Source organism: Gobio gobio (assembly GCF_949357685.1).
Source record: "Gobio gobio genome assembly, chromosome: 25".
Taxonomy (NCBI): Eukaryota; Metazoa; Chordata; class Actinopteri; order Cypriniformes; family Gobionidae; genus Gobio; species Gobio gobio.
In genome coordinates, this window is record NC_137121.1 from 28,490,641 (window position 1) to 28,511,331 (window position 20,691).

The window sequence follows — 20,691 nt, forward strand, 5'->3', positions numbered from 1 at the left end:
CAATTTCAACATTTATTAGGCTTTAAAAAAACAACTTTTAATTTAAGTGAACTTAAAACAATCTTTACATAAACCCATTATAATAAATGTTATTTTTACCTGTGGCCTTCCCTGTTAGACAAACACAGAAATGAAATAGTTATCAAACACCTTTCTTAACTGCATAAATAATAAATTAAATATAGATTAATCATCATTAAAGCTACAATTTTCTCTGTTCCCGTTGTTCTTTGATGAACACTAATGACAGGCATCATCAGTGCTCCTGTCACTTTAAGAACGGCCGCTGACGAACATGACGCGGATCTCACGCGCTGCCCCGCGCATCTCATTTCCTCACAACTCTTTAAGTTCATTTAAGACGTTATTTAACTAATTTGACTCTAATATGAGAATACTCAAAATTCTCTGTGTTGTTGTTATTGTTTGTTCAAGAGCAAGTCAAGTCAAGTCAAGTCAACTTTATTTATATAGCGCTTTTAACAATGTAGATTGTTTCAAAGCAGCTTTACAGTGTTAAACAGGAAAATAATGCAGCATAATTTTATTCAGCTGTATAGCCATTCTGGAAAAATTTCAAGTATCATACAGTGACAGTGTGGGCTTTAGATCAATAATTTGATCAGTAATTTAGTTTAAATGGTTAATTTAATTTATTATTTAGATGTATTTCGATGTTTAGTTGAAAAATGTAATGTCCCCAACTGAGCACGCCAAGCCAGAGGCAACAGTGGCAAGGAAACCAAAACCCCATCAGGTGACCTAATGGAGAAAAATAAACCTTGGGAGAAACCAGGCTCAGTCGGGGGGGCAGTTCTCCTCTGGCCAATTAACAAACAGCGTATTATTATTATTATTCTGGCAGTTTTACAGCTCGGAGGTCATAATAGATCAGAATATTCGAGGGGTAGATCAAAAGCAAAAGAGAACTCGATGTGAGCAGGAGACTGACGCGAGTCTGTCTGTGCGTCGAGTGTGTGTGTGTGTCAGAGTGTCCCTCGATTTGCTGACATGAGACGCAGCCACACAGACAGGACATTGACATACAGCGCGTTCTCTTGTGTCTTGTCGCGCTTGGAAGCATTTACATGAATAGGAGCGTGATCATGTAACGCTAGGCAAAAACGGATATGAAAACGGACGCTGCGTTATTTGCGTTAAATATTTTTAATGCGTTAAGCTGAAAAAATTAATCACTGCGTTAATTTGCCCAGCCCTAGTTATAACATAACTTTCAACACACTCAAATGTATCTAATATGATAAAACAGCTCTGCGTTACCGCACATACGCATGAGCAGAAGAAGCGGAAGTGTTCGTCTGCGGCATAATAAAAGCTCAGTGAAATCAAAGCATCATCAAGCTACGCCTTTGTTTTGAATAAGCGACCTCTAGCGGCAAAAAAAATACATATTGTGGCTTTAAGCTAAGAAAACACTGATTAAAATGATGTAAGTTTATAATGCTTCACGCAAACAGTTTAGACAGTACGACAAATTACTTTTTTACTTTAAAACGTTTTTTTTTTTTTTTTACAGAAGGGATGGTCACATGTGGCTTTCTTCCAGAAAGGAGGAGGGGCTAAATGAACATGTGTAGTCGGAGTATCTTTGCTCTAGTTCATTCCTGATTGAAGGAATAAGCCATGTTGCAAATATCCCCACTCTCCCTAAATAGCATACATCACTATTTTCACTTAGTGTAAATAGCATCTATTGCTATTTGCACTTAGTCACAAAGACACAAGATCTAATCTGACTAAAATGGCCACAAAACAGTTGGTTCAACTGGTCCTTTAACAAAGTGCTCTGCGTTGTTCTTGCACATCATGGTAAAAAAAAATGTTTTCTTGTTTCACTAGAGGGCAGCCTAGCACCTTTCCTGTCATTACACCTCTCACCATCTATCTATCTATCTATCTATCTATCTATCTATCTATCTATCTATCTATCTATCTATCTATCTATCTATCTGTCTGTCTGTCTGTCTGTCTGTCTGTCTGTCTGTCTGTCTGTCTGTCTGTCTGTCTGTCTGTCTATCTATCTATCTATCTATCTATCTATCTATCTATCTATCTATCTATCTATCTATCTATCTATCTATCTATCTATCTATCTGTGCCCATAGTTAGTTTACTATTTAACTAACAAACAAAGGGAAAATGACTGAATACAAATGAATGAAATATATATTGTATTGTGTTATATAATAGGACGTATTCATTCAGATACTGTAGCACTGTTCATTCATAACCTGAATATGATTTTCTTTCAAACTTAAATAGCTGAAACAGACCATGATGAAGGTGAAAAGTTCTGCTGTCTAGAATGACGTCAGGCTGCATGAGGGTTAAATCCAGCGCCCGCGTTTGTTCCACCACTCCGGCTGGTTAAGCGCCTCCTTTCCTCCAAAGGCATTTCCTGCCGTCCGCGCTCCCAGAATACAGCTGTACGCCAGCGGTTATGGCATGCTATGGACCGCTATTTTATCTCTCCACCATCTTCCACCTCTTGAGGATGCAGGTGTGCGCGGTTAACTTTCAACTTCCAACTGTATCGCGTTTGGAAAACAGCGTTTCGAGCGGCCTTTCCACATTTTGAGACGGCATAAGGCGCGAGCGTTACTTTGTTTCGGGACAAACGCGAGCGGCTCACTCACAGTTCCATCCCATGTAAAAGCCCACATGATTGACGTCTGTTGAAGTGATCTGGACCCTAGCAAAGCCAAATCGACCCGTTCTCGAACCGATATGAAGTCGTTCGGATACGTCTAGATCCCCTGCCACGTTTCTATCTTCGAGGGCTGAAGTTGCGACTGCAACAGAGGTAAGACAAATCTGCGATACAATATGATAGCCTATGATTGGATTACAGCTGTTGTGGTTTGAATCAGGGTACAATGATGGGCTGTTTAGCATAAATAACCACAACGAGCATAGCTGATTATTTGCATTTGGATGTGAATATGATTATTGAATTTTCTCCGGCATCCATCCATCCCTCCCTAACCAGCACGATTCCTTTAAAACGCTGCATTATTCCGTTATATTTTTCTTCATGATGTGACATTTCATACTGTAAAGTCGCTTACTGTCCACCCGTCCCCTCCCTTATTTAGACATGATTGAACAGAATTATTTTGGCAAAAACCTTCACAGCTGTCAGACATCCATACAAGTCCAAATAGCCGAATGCACTGTTGTATTAGGACATTAAATATTCACATTTGAATATCAATATTGTTTAACAATATAATCACATTTTAAAATGATATTTTCATATTTTAACTTGTTTATGGCGCCTTTTTGCTTTAACGGCGATAGTTTCATATTGTAAATACATGTAATATTCATGATTTGTTATCACAGTTTTTTTTCTTATGTCAAATCAACTTAATGCAATTAATGCGGTTTAGATAACATAATATTTAGAGTTTCTGTTTATGAAACCAATCTCCTTCATTGTATTAACTCAAATTTTTTATCTCAATGAACTCAAATGTTTAAGGCAACCATTTAACTTACTTTTTTTTGTTAAACCAACAATGTTTGATATAGTTTTATATTATATTATACAATACTATTTATTATTATATTTATTTTTAATACAATTATAATAGGCACTGCTGAAGGGTGAATGCTTTACTGACCATCCATCAGTTTAATAATAATAAATAAACAATAATGGGAAAAATAATATAATATATAATATTATTATATGTGATCCTAAAACCAGTCATAAGGGTAAATTTTTTTAAATTGCGATGTGTACATTAGATAAGCGTTCCATTGATTTATGGTTTGTTAGGATAGGACAATATTTGGTCGAGATACAACTATTTGAAAATCTGGAATCTGATAAATATTGAAAAAAATCTCCTTTAAAGTTGTCCACATGAAGTCCTTAGCAATGCATATTACTACTAATAATACATTTTTGATATATTTACGGTAGGGCATTTACAAAATATCTTCATGGAACATGATCTTTACTTAAATATCCTAAAGATTTTTGGCATAAAAGAATAATCGATAATTTTGACACACACAATGTATTATTGGCTATTGCCACAAATATACCCGTGAGACTTATGACTGGTTTTGTGCTCCAGGGTCACATATTATACTGATGATATATATTCTCCTTATTATTATTAACAATATATTATATTAATATTATTTTTGTTTTAGTATTTGATGCTACAAATAGCATCGCTGTCTTTGTTCTTTCGAAGTGCTGTTTGTTTGTACCTCAGACCCTAATGCTGACATCAGCCAAAGTCATTCCATTCCCACCAGCAGTAGGGTGTGAATAGTGTGGCGGCCTAATATGTTTCTCTTTCATTGGGATAAATATATCTAGATATAGGATATAGCACATTGCATTTAAACCCTGCTCATTGAAGCGGCCGACCACTAGTTGACATTCAGAACCAGATTGCTAGAACAGAAGTCTCCAGTGACATGTTGGGAAGAGCAAAGAAGAATCAAGCTGCCCTAACAGCCCAGTGTTTGTTCTTTAATTTATTCGTACCCTCCTGTTCCAACTGTGTGGATTTTCTCGCTGATTGCTCTCTGTGAGAACTCCAGACAGCTGAATTCTTTTTTTAAGGGGTCATTGGCTGGTCAGTCTGCACTTCCTGTATGTTCAGCTGAGCTTTTTACAACGGGTTCTGATACCTAATGCTGTAGAGCTGTGGTTGGATTTTAATGTCATGTCAATCCCCTTGAAAACAGTAAACACTGTGGCTTTGTAGTACTATCACATTTCTTTGTGTTTTGAAGCGCAACATTGGCTCAGCCAATAGCGTCAGTTTGGGGTGGGACTATTAGTTTTTTCGACCAATGGAAGTTGGAAGGTGTACTCCAAGAACACTTCAATTCTCACTGGATAAATGAACAAACAAAATCGAAATAAGTAAAAACTCCCAACCTAGATGGTTTCTTTGTTGGATATCCTGTTTCCCTTGGAAATATGCCATGTTGTGAAGATAAAACGGTTTGGAAATGCTGTTTCAGATTGACTTCGAGGTTACAAGATTGTCGCTTTTTTGGTTTTAGCATCTTGACAACATTTTTAACAGAGCTCCGTGTTAATTTGCTTGGAGCTGCTACATTCCTGTAGTGCCAAACTCTTCATATTTAGCCTCTCATCCACAAGCACCGCCGTCCAATAGGAACTGCTGATTACTCATGCTTGGCTCATGCTTGGAAGCTTGAAATATGGCCAAGTTGTTTCTAGAAGTGCATTTACATGTGAGTGGGCTTGATTTTCATTATTTTTTTTTATGTTGTTAACGGTTTATAAACTCTTGTTGTTGCACTTAGGGATGCATTGATGTAGAACTTCAGGCTGATAATGATTACTGGATGCTTATTTTCATTTTCACGGCCGCTATTATATATCTATACTCTTATAAGAACACACAATAAAGCTAATCCACAATGTACAACATGAAAAACATCTTTTGCCATCTGATATGAATGAAAACTAGCCTAAACTGTTTTAAAAAATACAGCATTAGACCATGTGTTCATCTTCCAAACATTGAAAATTGTTAATAATGAGTGCATTAACATGCACAGTCTAACTCTGATTATGCGTCTAACTCTAACTTGCAAGGTTGTGTAAAACTGTGTTCCTTTCTCAGGTAACAAAAGCTGTGTTATGTTTTAACATCAAGTGCAAAGAAAACGTTGCATTGTCTATTTATTAATGGGCATGTAAAAGCTTAAGTCGGCATGAAACGGAAGTTCTTTTCTTCCCTATTGTGATGTACACTGATAAGGCATAATATTATGACCACTGACAGGTGAAGTGACACTGATTATCTCTTCATCACGGCACCTGTTAGTGGGTGGGATATATTAGGCAGCAAGTGAACATTTTGTCCTCAAAGTTGATGTGTTCGAAGCAGGAAAAATGGGCAAGTGTAAGGATCTCTAAAAATGCAGCTCTTGTGGGGTGTTCCCGGTCTGCAGTGGTCAGTATCTATCAAAAGTGGTCCAAGGATAGCCTAGAAATCTAGACGCACTTTAGCCGCAGCAAATTTTATTTGCAGTCAGGGTCGTCTAGCAACTCTCCGTTGGCTTGCGAGCTGGAAAAACCAAACTCTGGTCAGGCCAATCACATCGTGTATAGAGTCGGTGGGCGGGCTTAACATAATGGTGGCAGAGTTGCGGCGGTTCCGCGTGCCAGGCTACTTGTAAACAAAGAAGCTGGCGAACAGCGGTCTTTCGAACCGGCTTTGGCTGTGACTCTGGAAGACTTGAAGTTAAGATTTTCTTTGAGAAAAGAACAAAGAACGGCACTGAAGTCATTCTTAAGAAAGGAAGATGTGTTCGGAGTTTTGCCGACCGGATACGGCGAAAGTTTAATCTATCAACTAGCTCCGCTTCACCTTCTCACGTTGCTCTGTTTGGATGTAGCGCTATCCTATTGCGTGCAGAGGGAATTTGAAAGACAACCGTTTACCCCGTCCCTCGGATTGAGCCCTGCCAATGGTGAGTTCCCAGACCCAACATCTTGAGGCTAGTCCAAGGAAGGAACAGTGGTAAACCTGCGACAGGGTCATGGGCAGCGGAGGCTCATTGATGCACGTGGGGAGAGAAGGCTGGCCCGTGTGGTGCGATCAAACAGACGAGCTACTGTAGCTCAAATTGCTCAAGAAGTTAATGCTGGTTCTGATAGAAAGGTGTCAGAATACACTGTGCATCACAGTTTGTTGTGTAAAGGAGTGCATAGTCCAGTCAGGGTGCCCATGCTGACCCCTGTCCACCGCCGAAAGCACCAACAGTGGGCACGTGAGGATCAGAACTGGACCACGGAGCAATGGAAGAAGGTGGTCTGGTCTGATGAATCACGTTTTCTTTTACATCATGTGGATGGCCGTGTGTGTGTGCGTCTCTTACCTGGGGAACACATGGCACCAGGAGAAGAGAAGAGAAGAGATGAGCTGCAAGAGGGAGGGGAATTTACTTTGATTAAAGATTACTATACACATGAATTCAAATGAATAATGATGGGCATTGTTAAATCATTTATAAATACTTGCAATGTTCCATGAACAAAAAATAAGAATGGTCCAGTTTGGTTTCATGGTGACTTTGAAAGCTAGTTTTTCTGCTGAACGGGATGGAGTTTCCCAAAGGCACCAATGGTCTCTTTGATCTACTTTGAGAAACGTAGCCCTGATCGGGCCTATCTGGGTTGTTGTACATGCAAATTGATTTTAGGTGTGCCAATCAGGCATTGCTTAAATCGTTTAAGACCTTTCCCCAAGACAGTTGGTGTAAGACTGTGCGTGCGAACACATTTATCATCATATACAGTTGCGGTGCGCCTGTTATCCAATAATCTGTCATTTTTTTTGTCTGTTTTGGCGCTCATTAATGCACTCATTATGACGGATCACTGTAGTTGCTTCCGTTTAAGTGGCAGCACGTATCAAGCGCACATGAACCAATCATCTAATCTCCTCATCAAAAGGCATTTTGAAAGATATTGAATGACTTACCAAAATGTATGTCTCATGTAATTGCTCAATCAGTGTTCACTTAATGTTACATTTTCCTCAAAAAAGCTATTCAGTGTCCATAAACTCATTAGTTCGCTAGAAAGAATAACTCTAGGGAACAGCATTTTGCTAAATACTATATGCACTATATTAAATATTAATTACACTTTTACTTAATTTGTTAGTGATGTCTTCATTATTTAACCCTCTGGTGTTCTTTGGTCATTTTTTACCAAACGTTTTGTTTTTTTAGTAGTTTTTACTTCATCAGAATGGTACGAAACTTGGTAAAGGTTTTGACACTTTCTATGTGAACACACAAAAAAAATCATGGACATGATTCGAAAGGTTAAAAGGTTAGTTCACCCAAAAATGAAAATTGTCATTGATTACTCACCCTCATGTCGTTCCCAACCTGTAAGACCTTCGTTCATCTTCAGAACACAAAGTAAGATATTTTTGATGAAATCCGACAGCAATGTAATTCACACTTTCAAGATCCAGAAACGTGGGAAACGGTTACGCCATTCTGCCATCGAGCTTGAAAGTATTTACAACGTAAACAGCGTAGGAGACTGGCACAGACGAGAAGAGATTGTTGAATAAAGTAGTTATTTTTGTTTGTTTTTTGCGTACAAAAAGAATTCTCGTCGCTTCATAAAATTAAGGTTGAACCACTGGAGTCACATGATGAGACTATTTTAACAGAGTCTTTCCTACCTTTCTGGACCTTGAAATTGTTAATTAAATGGCTGTCTATGGGGGATCAGAGAGCTCTCAGATTTCATCAAAAATATCTTCATTTGTGTTCCGAAGATGAACATTACGGGTTTGGAACGACATGAGGGATGAGTTTCATGAAAGGCTTTTTAATTTTTGGGTGAACTAACCCTTTAAATGGTCCTGAAAAAATAGTCAAACTTGTACTCCTCGTGGTCAAAAATGGCCGCATTGAAAATGAATAGGATAATAATTTAATCTAGTGGAAATGTTTGGTACTGCGCCCAAACAAGCTAATTGTTTTTGAGATATCAAGCTCACATTTGAAACACAACTTGTTTAGATTTATGGCTTTGATTTTTCTTGCAGTTTTAGAGTAAAATTTGTTTTCGAAAGTATATATTTCAGATAAAAATTGAAAATAGTATTTTTGTGCATTTTTCATAACAATAAACGTAAAATTCTGTAACTTTTTTCAAGTTCACTTTTTTAAACAGTTTTCACTTCAGCAATAATCTGCCATGTGTCGTCTTTGAAAAGAGATCAAACTTGCCAAACCCGTTTGGTGGTGTGGACACTAATATTGTTATCTTTATAATTATTGCTCTTGGTGTGAACAAGCCTTAAGTCTCTCCTGTGCAGGAATTATACATTAATTATACATTTTAGTTGGAGCAAAAACTTGTGTTTTTGACTTTCCATTTTATCAGTCTAACAAGTAGGCCTACAGCATCCCCCTAAATAAAAAATAAAATTTCTTACGGGATGGTCACAAATACCTGGGGGAGGCTGCTGCACACGCTAGTGACTGTTGACGGGTATCGCAAACCGGACGTGCCATTCTGTTCTGGTATGCTCAAGTTCAAAGTGGCAATCCAAAATCCAGCAATACAATCCAGTTATCTTATAGGCAAGGCATATCAGCATATTTTTTTCATATCAGGCCGATGCTGATGATTACATTTTAAGCCTTTATCGGCCGATTCCAATGCCATGCATCCCTACTTCAAAGTTTTTAAATGTTAGGAAAATGCTAATGCTAAAGGATTATCTCATGGTTTAGCTTTGTTTGGACTGGTGTGTTGTTATTGGAGCATTATAGAATGTCCTTTTAGTTCTCTGTTCTGGTGTTTGACAGCATCTAGATGTCTGAAGATCTGCAAAGATGTTTATTTGCGGAACCGCCGGCATTATTAAAAGCATCCTGCTTAATACCTTTACACCTAATCCAATATGCTAAGATCTCACTGCCTGCGTTGTTAGGCAAAAGACTATTGCTTGGGAATAATACCAATGGTTTACAAAGTGTATCAGTGATCCAATATTTACAGGCCACTGAAAGTACACTACTGAGGCTATATAGTCATCTACTGTCTAGCATCCAACACAAGAAGTAGCCTGTTCGGATTCATATTGAATGTTCATTACTCTAGATGTTGCATTACTCTGGAGGAAGTTTGTGAAGAAGCCATAGGTCACCCTACTGTGTTATGTATTGTATGTGGGCAGATGGGAACACGACTTTCTCCCACCCTTAGATTCCAAACATGATAGTTTCCTGCCTCTGTCATCCTTCATTCATCTCTTACTAATTCTGTAGATATGGCGCAGTTTTTCTGCTTCCCTTTAGAAAAAAAATCAGCTCAATACCAGCCTGATATATATATATATAAGTGCAGCAGTTTTTTTTCTGTCCGAGGGCAGTAGGCTAATTTTCTCAATGTTGTATGCATTTCCGAAAGGCATTTGTACAGAAACTAAATGTAATAAACAGATCTAAGTTGTGAACTTTAATAGTGTGCTAATCTCTGGCTTTGGGAGTCTAATATCAGTCATGCTGTATTTGTTTTCCATTGAGTAAAGTAGCTCATGGCATGTTTGCTCAGCTAAGTGTATGTGTGTACACAGAACTAAACTTCCCTCTTTTCCTTCCTTTATGAACCATGATTTGACTTTTACAATGTATTTTAGCCCCAGAAGTCAAAGTTTGAAATTTGCCATCTTTGCTCATGGGACCACAGAAATGTTTAACAATGGAGAAAGATACTTTTAGGCCTAGAATGGTATGTTTGTGGCATTTACCAGCAGGTGCTAACTGCTAATGCTAACCAGCCAAACATTGGCTCCTTGGTGAATGATTATGGTAAATAATATGGATACACGATATGTTGTGTACCCCATTGTACATTTTTTATGCCTGTCAAAATTGAATATAGTATCTGCTGATGTAGGTTATTATTGTTAATGCTACATTTGTAGACATCTAGCATTCACCTACATCATCTAGCACAATGTTGCCAATAACAATGGTCTGGCTGGAGGGTTTAATTTCTCTGGCCTGTAGTTTCATAATCTCTTAATTTATTAATTTTACCTTTAAAAAGCCATGATTGACACACTCTGTAATTTACAGTGGAAGATTCTAGATTATCCCCCCCTCCCTCATCAAGTCTATATGGCATCAGATGCTCCAGGCTGCTGTTCAAGTTCTCCTAGCCTTAGCGTTTGGAGCAGTGGAAGACATCCTGCCCTACTTTCCCTCCTCTGAGGCTGCGGTGTGACTATGTTAAAAGAGTGTGTGCTATTCTGCACACACTCACGGGGGGCTAACAGAATGACACAGCAAAGTGCTCAGAAAGATGGGGAACATTTGTAGGACATTTTAGATATAGTGGAAAGAGAACAGGACATGACAGGTGGAAATGGAAAAGGAAACCGAATATAGCAAAAGCACAATTTAATGGGACTGCCCATGAGCACTGCAACTCAACATTTCAGAGTGTGTGTGCTACTTTGTCCACTACAGTAATGTCCACAACATAATTGACGCTATGTAAACAAATGCTTCAATGCTAGTGTTCAATAGCTAGCTCTTTTAGCTTCTGTAGCTGCATGTACAACCTATAGTCACAAAAATTGAAAAATTAATTGAACTCTTTCCCTGTCAGTATTTTAGAAAAAAGTTTCCAGCCACCGCCAGCATTTTTGATAATTTTCAGAAAAGTTTCATGGCCCCCAGAATATTTTGTTGTATAAAAGACATCTAATAGCCGTCCAAACAGTCATGAGGTCTAGGCTAAAACAAGGCAAAGTTTGGGCTGTCAGTGAAAATTTAAGACGTCTAACCATAGCCTAAGAATAGACTAGTCATCTAGAACATAAACATGCCAAAGAAATGAAATCAAACTCCTTGTGATCACTGTTGACTTTGCTTACGTGATGGAATATCATACATCTCGCAAGTTGCTTTGGCAAAAATGACATGTAACCAAATTCAAGGTTATTTTGGCTAGAAGTGACTATATCAGGTATATGGTTAACTGAGAGGGTTGCTGGGTTCATTGCTGGGTTCATGCCTTCCTTTTTTATCAACATTTGCACGTGGCTAAGTTTCATTAAAAAAAGCTACATTTTGAGCAAAGAGCTGAGAAAATGTTCACCTTTTTGTCAAAGACTACATCCAGATCGGATTCAGAACGATGATTAAAACACAGATGGAGTGATGGAGTCCATCAACACCTCTAATAGCTTGTCCTGGGTCGACATCTCATTCAGTAACGTTAGGCCGTTTTGATTTATATGCTCTTTAATAGGGGTGTTAATAGAATGTTAATTCTTCCTTAACATTCGATTAAATAGTAATTAATTAGTACACTTTTAACAACTAATAAGAGCTCTATTTTTTACTAAATATTCTTATAATAATATTATTTACTAGGGGTGTAACGGTACACAAAACTGACGGTTCGGTACGTACCTCGGTTTTGAAGTCACGGTTCGGTACGGATTCGGTACAGCAGTTTTACAAAATTGCTTTTTATTCATTTTTATTCAACAGTGGTTTAATGAAAAAAATGGTGTACCTTAAGATATTAATTTATGTTTATTCTTTAGAAGAGATGATCGCGTTTACTCAAGCGCGCCGCGCGCTGCCGCTTGAAGTTGAACTGATACGCGTCTATCAGTCATGTCACATTATAGAGCGTTAAAACGGCATTTATCGTTTGAATTTCGTGATAAAATGGACTGAATACTCAATATGTTCATATGGGGACTCGGATTGAAGTGTGTTCCGCGTTTTAAACAAGCCGACTGTTAACTGTTAAAGATTGCATTCATAACCGCTCGGTACACGCGCGCACCGTACCGAAAGCCCTGGACCGAAACGGTTCAATACGAATACGTGTACCGTTACACCCCTATTATTTACTAAATATACACAAACTTTTGTCTTCCAAGTGCATGTCATGTGACTTGCGTGATCGCTCAAGTTGCATGGTGGAAGGACAAAGAGAGCCAGTTTCCCCATTTAGCCAGGTCGGGTTAGGGCAACATCGTCATTTTCGTAGCTTGTTATGAAATAAAAAATCTCTCTCACTTCAGAAAACTGCTTTCCTGTCCTGTCAGCCGTTATACTGTGCTGGTAGCGCACACTCTTTAGTTACACGCGAGCAGGTGGTGTGTTTTGATCAGGAGATTCTGTACTCTTTCAGAAGATGTGTAAAAGCACCCCCTACCGTATAACATTTGAAAACACAGAAAATTCCGTTTATGGTGGGGAAGTGTTTTTAGCCTGGCTCCGGCCTCCTACGTCCGCTCAATTCTCCTTTTCCTTCAGCACTCAGCACACAATTTTAACTGATCCAATCAGCGAACAGAAGGAGTGTCTGAGAACGATGATGTTGATGTTGTGCGCTAGTTTGAGATGACATGCGCCACGACTCGCGTCCAAACGATGGCGATTGGTTATGGCAGATATAGAGTGTCTCTGGGCAGATCCAATAGTTTTAAACTTCAACAGAGAGTACCTGCCTTCAAGGAATTTAACACTTGTCTATGGAGAGTGGCCAGACTCTCTGTACAAATGAAATGTACGAGTTTTCTCACAAAATTACAGAAAATTCTGTGTTTGGCGGGGAAAGAGTAAAGGGACATTGCTAAATTAGACCCAATAAATGGTAAATGGGAATCTGAAGGACCTGGAGAGATTCTGTATGAAGGAATGGTCTCTGATCTCTTGTCAGGTGTTCTCCAAACTCATCAGGCATTAGAGAAGAAGACTCAGATCTGTTATCTTGGATACTAATAATTATGTCCAACGTGTTTTGGAGAAAAACATTTTCCCCACATGTCCAAATCTTTTACTTCAATGAAAGGTTAGGTTTTTGTGAATATATATATATATATATATATATATATATATATATATATATATATATATATATATATATATATATATATATATATATATATATATATATATATATATATATATATATATATATATATATATATATATATATATATATATATATATATAATATTATTATTATTATTATTATTATTATATATATATATATATATATATTTTTTTTTTAAATAAAGGATTAACAATGCAGATTTATTTTACAGGCTTCTTTGTTAAAATTTACCAAGGGGGACAATAATTCTGTCCACAGCTGCATTAACCGTATAAAATAGTCTCTCTGTAATAAACCTGATTCAGATCATCCATGAGCTGCGACAAGCCCTAAAATTATACTTAATAATATAATTTTGTTTGTCCAGAAAGCTTATTTAATTATATTTTTTTCTATTTTTAATGCATTTTTTTTAAATTACTAGATTATCAGTAAATAATAAATGAATAATAAATAATTATTTCAAGTTAAATTAAGGTTGCCTGAGGAAGGTTAAGGGTTAAGCAAGTGGAAATGTAAACACAAATGTTTCATGCTAGTGTTTTATGCTAGCTAGCAGTCTAAAATACAACCTAGTTAAAAAGGATTCAAAGAAGTGAACAATGAGCATGAGCGTGATCCAAAATTGGTCACAGATTCGAAGAAACTAAACGGATCACAGTGTTCCCTTCATGTTATGCCATTTGGAAACTGAGATCTTTGTGCAGCGGCGGAGAACGCATCCTCAGAGATTGGGCTGTCCTGAGCCGTAATTGGCCCCACTAGATATTCGAAGGTACATAAACACTCCAATCAAGTCTGTACTTAACGCCTGACTGTGCTTCATGAAGAGTAAACAAGTCTGTTCTCTCCTCCGTATGTCGGAAGAACGCTAAGGGAAGAATGGAAATATAAACATACAAGAGGTGAATTGTGAGGAGGAAGAAATCTAGGCAGGGTTGTGCCAAGTTTTGCCCAGCTCATATCCAGAGATGAGGAAATAGTTCACCCGAAAATGTACATTTTGTCATCATTTACTCGCCCTCATGTCATTCCAAACCATATGCCTATGATTTTTTCTTTCTTTCTGTGGAACCCAGAAATGTATAATAACAGATGGTTTGGAATTAAATGAGGGTACATTTTTGAAGCAGTATAATTTTCATTTTATTTTAGTATTTTAGTATCACCATCTGAAGCCATCGCTGTACCATGTTCCGTTTTGAGGTTTGAAAAAGAGCTTACAGTCAAAGTCTTTTCATTGACAGTAACGGCACTCCATACAGTGATCTCATGTGGCATTGAGCACATGCAGGATGGCAAGGGACAGATTTCACACACCCCTGTGCCAGAGGCGCTGCTGCTTACCAGCCCTCCCCGCTCATGTTTACCTTGGCAACCGATGCAGAGTGTAAACAAACACGCCACCATACAGCGCTGATGTGTGTGGGTGTGGGTGGTTGGTAGGGGCTGAGTATAGTAACGGCCCATGGGGAGTTGATGTACAGAGAGAGGTCAGCTGTGATTTCCCACAAACCATTTCAGCAGAAAACGTTCATTACTGTTATGGGCAACCTGGCTTAAACTAGTCTGCAATGTTTCAGTTCTTGTAGTTGTTTGTAAAATTTAAAAATCAGACTTATTGTTTGCATTACATTATTATATTTTGTCTCTATTAAAAATACAAGCTTTGCAAAAAACCCTAAAGAACTATGGTTGATTGCATGGACGTCTTGAGTTGTTAAATGACTCTTTGGAGATAAAGTGGAGTACAAAATGTATATTTTGCATGAGAACATGAGAACATTATGGCGAAAATTATTATTTTAGGACTCTTAAGATTGACAATTAAGCACATTTGCCATGCATGTTAATTGCTCTAATGCAAAATTATCATATTCGTTATTACAATGCAAATCAAATGTAATACCCATTGTGCATCCTGGTGCATTTCGGCAGTGGACAGGGGTCAGCACGGGCACCCTGACTTGTTTATGGCTATGCAGCCCAATACGAAACAAACTGCGATGCACTGTGCATTCTGACACCTTTCTATCAGAGCATTAACTTCTTGAGCAATTTGAGCTACAGTAGCTCGTCTGTTTGATCGCACCACACGGGTCAGCCTTCACTCCCCACGTGCATTAATGAGCCTTTACCGCCCATGACCCTGTCGCCGGTTCACCACTGTTCCTTCCTTGGTCCACTTTTGATAGACACTGACCACTGCAGACCGGGAACACCCCACAAGAGCTGCAGTTTTGGAGATGCTCTGACCCAGTCCTTGTCAAACTCGCTCAAATCCTTACGCCTTACACAAAATGTTCACTTGCTGCCTAATATATCCCACCCACTAACAGGTGCTGTGATGAAGAGATAATCAGTGTTATACACTTCACCTGTCATAATGTTATGCCTGATCGGTGTATATTATCTATGAGGTAATCATAGCAACAGTACAGCGCTTTGGCGATTTCCATTGTGGTCAGTTTTGGGCCGAACCTTGTCACCTGACTTGATAATGAGCCGCTCATTATCCGATTATTAACCGCTAACTGATAAGATTATAGTATTGAATTGGCATTAAATAAATGGCTGTGACCAGTTATAAAGACTTTATTTATACGAAGTTTATTTTACCGTGCAAACAGCAGCATACAGAACAGAACCTGGATTCACACATTATCAAATGCTCACGCACCTGCAGCGTTTCTGACAACAGAGAAAAAACGAATAATATATAAATAAAAAGCATAAAATAAATAGGCCTACACTAAATATTTTTCACCTCAATAATTAACTAATTAAAATGACAAAACGAAAACACACTTGAAGCTTTGAAGAACCAGAATAGTTTTTTTCATGTGGGGTTAGTCTTGAGGGCAGCCTGTTGACAGAAAACATCCTCTCAAGCCTTGTTTATACTTTTGTCTGGCTCCGCAGCGCGAGCCTCCGCTGACTGTACTCGCGCCTTGTCTTTTTGGGGACGTGTTTACTCGACGTGCTCGCCGTTGTGCTATTCTTTAAAACGACCGAGGGCGACTCGCAGTAATTGTTCTATAAACCATCAGGAAACAACGACAAGAAGAACATGCGTGGCAATGTTTACTTTAGTAAACTTTACCAAAACCACACTACGAAAAGCTTTAAACAAGGCTTCTGATGGCACTGATGCCCCGGGAATACAGAGATAACGTCTCGCTAGAGCCATAGATTTTCATAATAAAGGCTAGATGTCTCGTCCGCACTGCTGGCCAATGGAGGTCGACATCCGCACCAGGCGGCCATCTTGTCACAGGCAGCTCGCTCACTCGTAACATTGTTTTCATTTTAAATAACCATAACTTGCTCAATTTTCCACCGATTTCCAAACTGTTTGGTTTGTTATAAACGTCAGAGATGTAGTTATGACACTGCATACTTATGAAAATGTTTTCATAATTTGTTCAAGCATCCATAATTATAGCCAACCTTAATAAGTTTTGTAAGAAATCAAACCATTTGTAAATCCGTCAAGATTTCAGTGAGATAAGAGTATTTGTGTTCATGCAGATCACTCGCCTTACATCAGGTACCACAGAGCCCTGCCTGTGACAAGATGGCCGCCGGTGATGACGTAAGAGACTCCGCCGTAAGACATCTAGCCTTTATTATGGATATCTATGGCTAGAGCGGCCAGCCTTGGGAAGCACCTTTCAGTTGCTTTCCACCAGTCTAGAGCTTGTAAAGTTACTACTGCTGTATTTTAATACCGTGTAGCATATTTTGCAAGTCAAAATGGTCCCACATAGAGGCTTACTTTTTTTCCATTGCTTCATTTTGCGAAATACGTCTGTGTAGACACGTGTGGTTGCACGTGTCGACGCGACTCGTGAGTTAACAAAGACAGCATATTTTTATTTAACCATGCAGCAAAAAAAAAAAACATTTAAACCGTTTAACTGATAGTATTAATCGGTCAAAATTCTTACTTTCGGTTAACGGTTAAACAGTCAATATGAGCATCCCTACTAAAAACATGTTGTCCTGCAAAATCAATCTATAAACCTTTTTAGTCTCTTTTGGTATGGTGATATTTAGTTTATTTCATGGTGGAATAACCAGTTCAACAAAAGTGAAGAGTAAAGGCCCGTTCATACCAAGAATGATAAATATAGTTTTAAAAATCGTTTTCAGTATTAAAGAATAGCAGAGTTCAAACCACAGCTATAACGATAAAGGCACAGAGAAACGATATCATTGCAATCACTTTTAGAACGATTTTATCCAGCAGCATTGACAGCAAATCAGAATCCATCCTGGTGTAACAAGCTCAAGCATTTAAAGTGACAGACATGCACACGCTTCGAATAAACAGAATGATATTGTCCGCTGGTGTGTATCTTTATAGTTATTGTTAGTATGAACAGGCCTTAAGAAGCCCCCCCCCCCCCCCTCTTGAATAATATGAATTCTGTTCTTAAGTCAGTTTTCACGCTTGCGTTTGTGCAGCAGGGAACTTTTTTTTAAAGGTGCTGAGAGACATGAGGTCAATTCTGCTTTTAAGCTGGCTGAATGAGGAAATATCACCAGACGGCATTTCAGCCTATCAGAGGAATAAGAGGGGGCCGGCAGCTGCATTTCCCCTCAGTGTTTTTGTATAAAGCTCACAGGAATGAGAAATGCTTCTGATTTTCTCTGCAGCTTATTTTATCTAGACACATTTCAAAATGAAGCTTATCGCACTCCTCGGTTTTTGCTGCTATTGTTTGCTCATGAGCACATTTTTAAGCAATTCAGGAGGGGAAACAATGTCGGGAACAATGAACAAGCTGAATCAATACCAGCGTAGTTAAGACTTGAACACATTTTGAAACCAAAACGATTCCTCTAGAATTTACTGTCAACCGAGACTGTATGTTGTGGTTGTAGGTGTGTGTGTGTAAATGGGGCATCTAATCATTGACAGAGCAAGCATGATTTGTGTTATGTTTACAAAGTTTTATAGGACGTGGTCAAGGTTTCATGGATTTGACTTTAATATACCTAAAATAAATGTGTGATAGGTTGGGCTGTTTTGGCCTTGTGAATTTTAGCGGTGACCCTTCCAGGTATATTGTATTTAAAAGAATAGCTCATCTAAACATTACTATTCTGTCATTTAGTCACCCTCATGTCATTCCAAACCTTTTTGACTTTCTTCTGTGGAACACAGATTTATTCTTTATTCTTTAAGAATATCCACACTATGAAAGTCAATGGGGTCCAAAAAAAACACTGATTGGACCTCATTTACTTTTATCATATGGACATTTTCTGTTAACATTGTTTAAAATATTTTCTTTCGTCTTCCGCAGAAGAAAGAAGGCCAGGGTTTGGAATGACCCTTTAATTAATACAAGGTCTGTAGGTCACTTTTAATGTCCCAGATTTCCAAACTGATATTCTTAGATATTCTTTTTTTAAGCAAACTTTGCATTGTAAGAATCTCAAATCAAATCATTACAACTAGCAGCTCACCAAAAAGGCCTTTGCAGGGTTGACTCGGTTAATGATGGTATAGTGAGCTATTATTTGAGCTAACTATCACTTTGTAATGCTTTAATGACCGTGCTTTGGTGATGTTTTTTATAGTAGGAAATGTGGGGAAACACCCCTATGTCATTATCAGCATTGTTGCTATGAAGCCGTTCTGGATTCTGACTTTCTCCTTAGTTTCCAAGCCAACAATGACTGAAGCAACTCATTGGTTAAATCATTAAACCCCTTAGTGGGACTATCTGTTTGAGTTTGAATTAAAGTAATAGTTCAATCAAAAATAAAATAAATTTACTCACCCACATACCGTTTCAATCCCATATGAATGTCTTTCTTCTGTGGGATACAAAATGTGATATTTAGTTGAATGCTCAAGCTGCTCCTTTTCCATAAAACAAAGTAGAACAGTGACAAATTGCTGTTAAGTTCTAAAAAGAACAAAATAAAACCATAGAAGTACATAAAAAGTAGTATATAATCTGGTATATAATCTATATAATAATATAAAATCCATATAAATTGTAAAATTCCCCTATTATGTTATTGTAAAGGCTCCCACAACAGGTTTACATGCATCAGAGGTCAAAAAACACTTTCATTTTCTCATAACATACATTGCACATCACATTTTTCAATGATTCTCAAACGACTCAACGGATGAATCTGTCTCTCTAAATCCCTCCTTTCTATGAGCTACTCTGCTCTCGATTGGCCAGATGGCCCAGTCTGTTGTGATTGGTCTACCACTTACAGTCCATTACCATAACTGAACTTCAGCTGCGGAGGCTTCCTAAAGCACTGTAAAGACACTGTAAAGACCGTAACAATGACGTCAGTTTTTACCATATAAATCGGAGCGCAAGTCCGATGATGAAACATTAAAATAACTAGTTATTTACCCGGAAACTACTCATTTTGAGGTACATTATGAGATGTTGCAACTGTAATTCCTCATGAGCATTAACAAGTGTGTGTCCATCAACAAACCCATGTATGTTTCTAATTTATTGCAGTGCACATGCGGGAACTGTATCAATGACAATGCATAGGTTAGCCGACCACTAACGTGAATGACTGATGTAACATTAAAGTTTGCAAAACAAATCTTGCTCCATCCTTTATCTTTACTCAAAGTAGTAAGAACGACAGACAAACTGCATTAATAGACTCAGTTTTAGGTAATAGTGGCTCACAGCTGATGAGTAGAAGTATTTCAGTAAGACAGTAATAACGTGATTTAGCTGGTTAGCCGGAAACATACACAATATAAATCACAAAACTATGTATTTTGAACACCCGGTAGAAAATATGTATACTTCAATTATTAATAATACTTACAGGTTGTGATTCTGAGGTAGCCTGGTCCTACCAGACTCTCGTACATTTCATTTGTACAGAGAGTCTGGCCACTCTCCATTGACAAGCGTTTACTTCCTTGAAGGCGGGTACTCTGTTGAAGTTTAAAACTATTTGGATCTGCCAAGAGCCACTCTGGATCTGCCATAACCAATCGCTAACGTTTGGTCGTGACGTATGTCATGCACCGTTCGCCTTTATTTCTCACATGGAAGTCTGTAAAAATAAATGTGCAGCCACCTCAGTGCATTCGGATTGTGATTTATTCACAGTGGAGGGGAGAGTTTTGTGATCGGGAACGCGCTGCTCACGTGCAAAATATAATATGCTTGGTATGATAAGAATAAATGCTGTCGTAAATAACGGCCCAATTCAAATGTTTACATGCTTTTCTTCCTTTTATT

General features: G+C 38.1%; 1 protein-coding gene across 4 annotated transcripts in view; it reads left to right on the top strand.

The window, feature by feature from the left end:
* The first annotated feature begins 2,377 nt into the window (after nucleotides 1-2,377).
* The window catches only part of osbpl5 (oxysterol binding protein-like 5), an 89,483-nt gene continuing 71,169 nt past the window's right edge, over nucleotides 2,378-20,691 (top strand). For 2 of the 4 annotated variants that reach the window (XM_079809870.1, XM_079809869.1), the window contains exon 1: nucleotides 2,378-2,824. The gene's annotated coding sequence lies outside the window, so the exon portion shown is untranslated. The remainder of the gene's footprint in view (nucleotides 2,825-20,691) is intronic. The other 2 variants (XM_079809868.1, XM_079809867.1) reach the window with 2 other exon arrangements.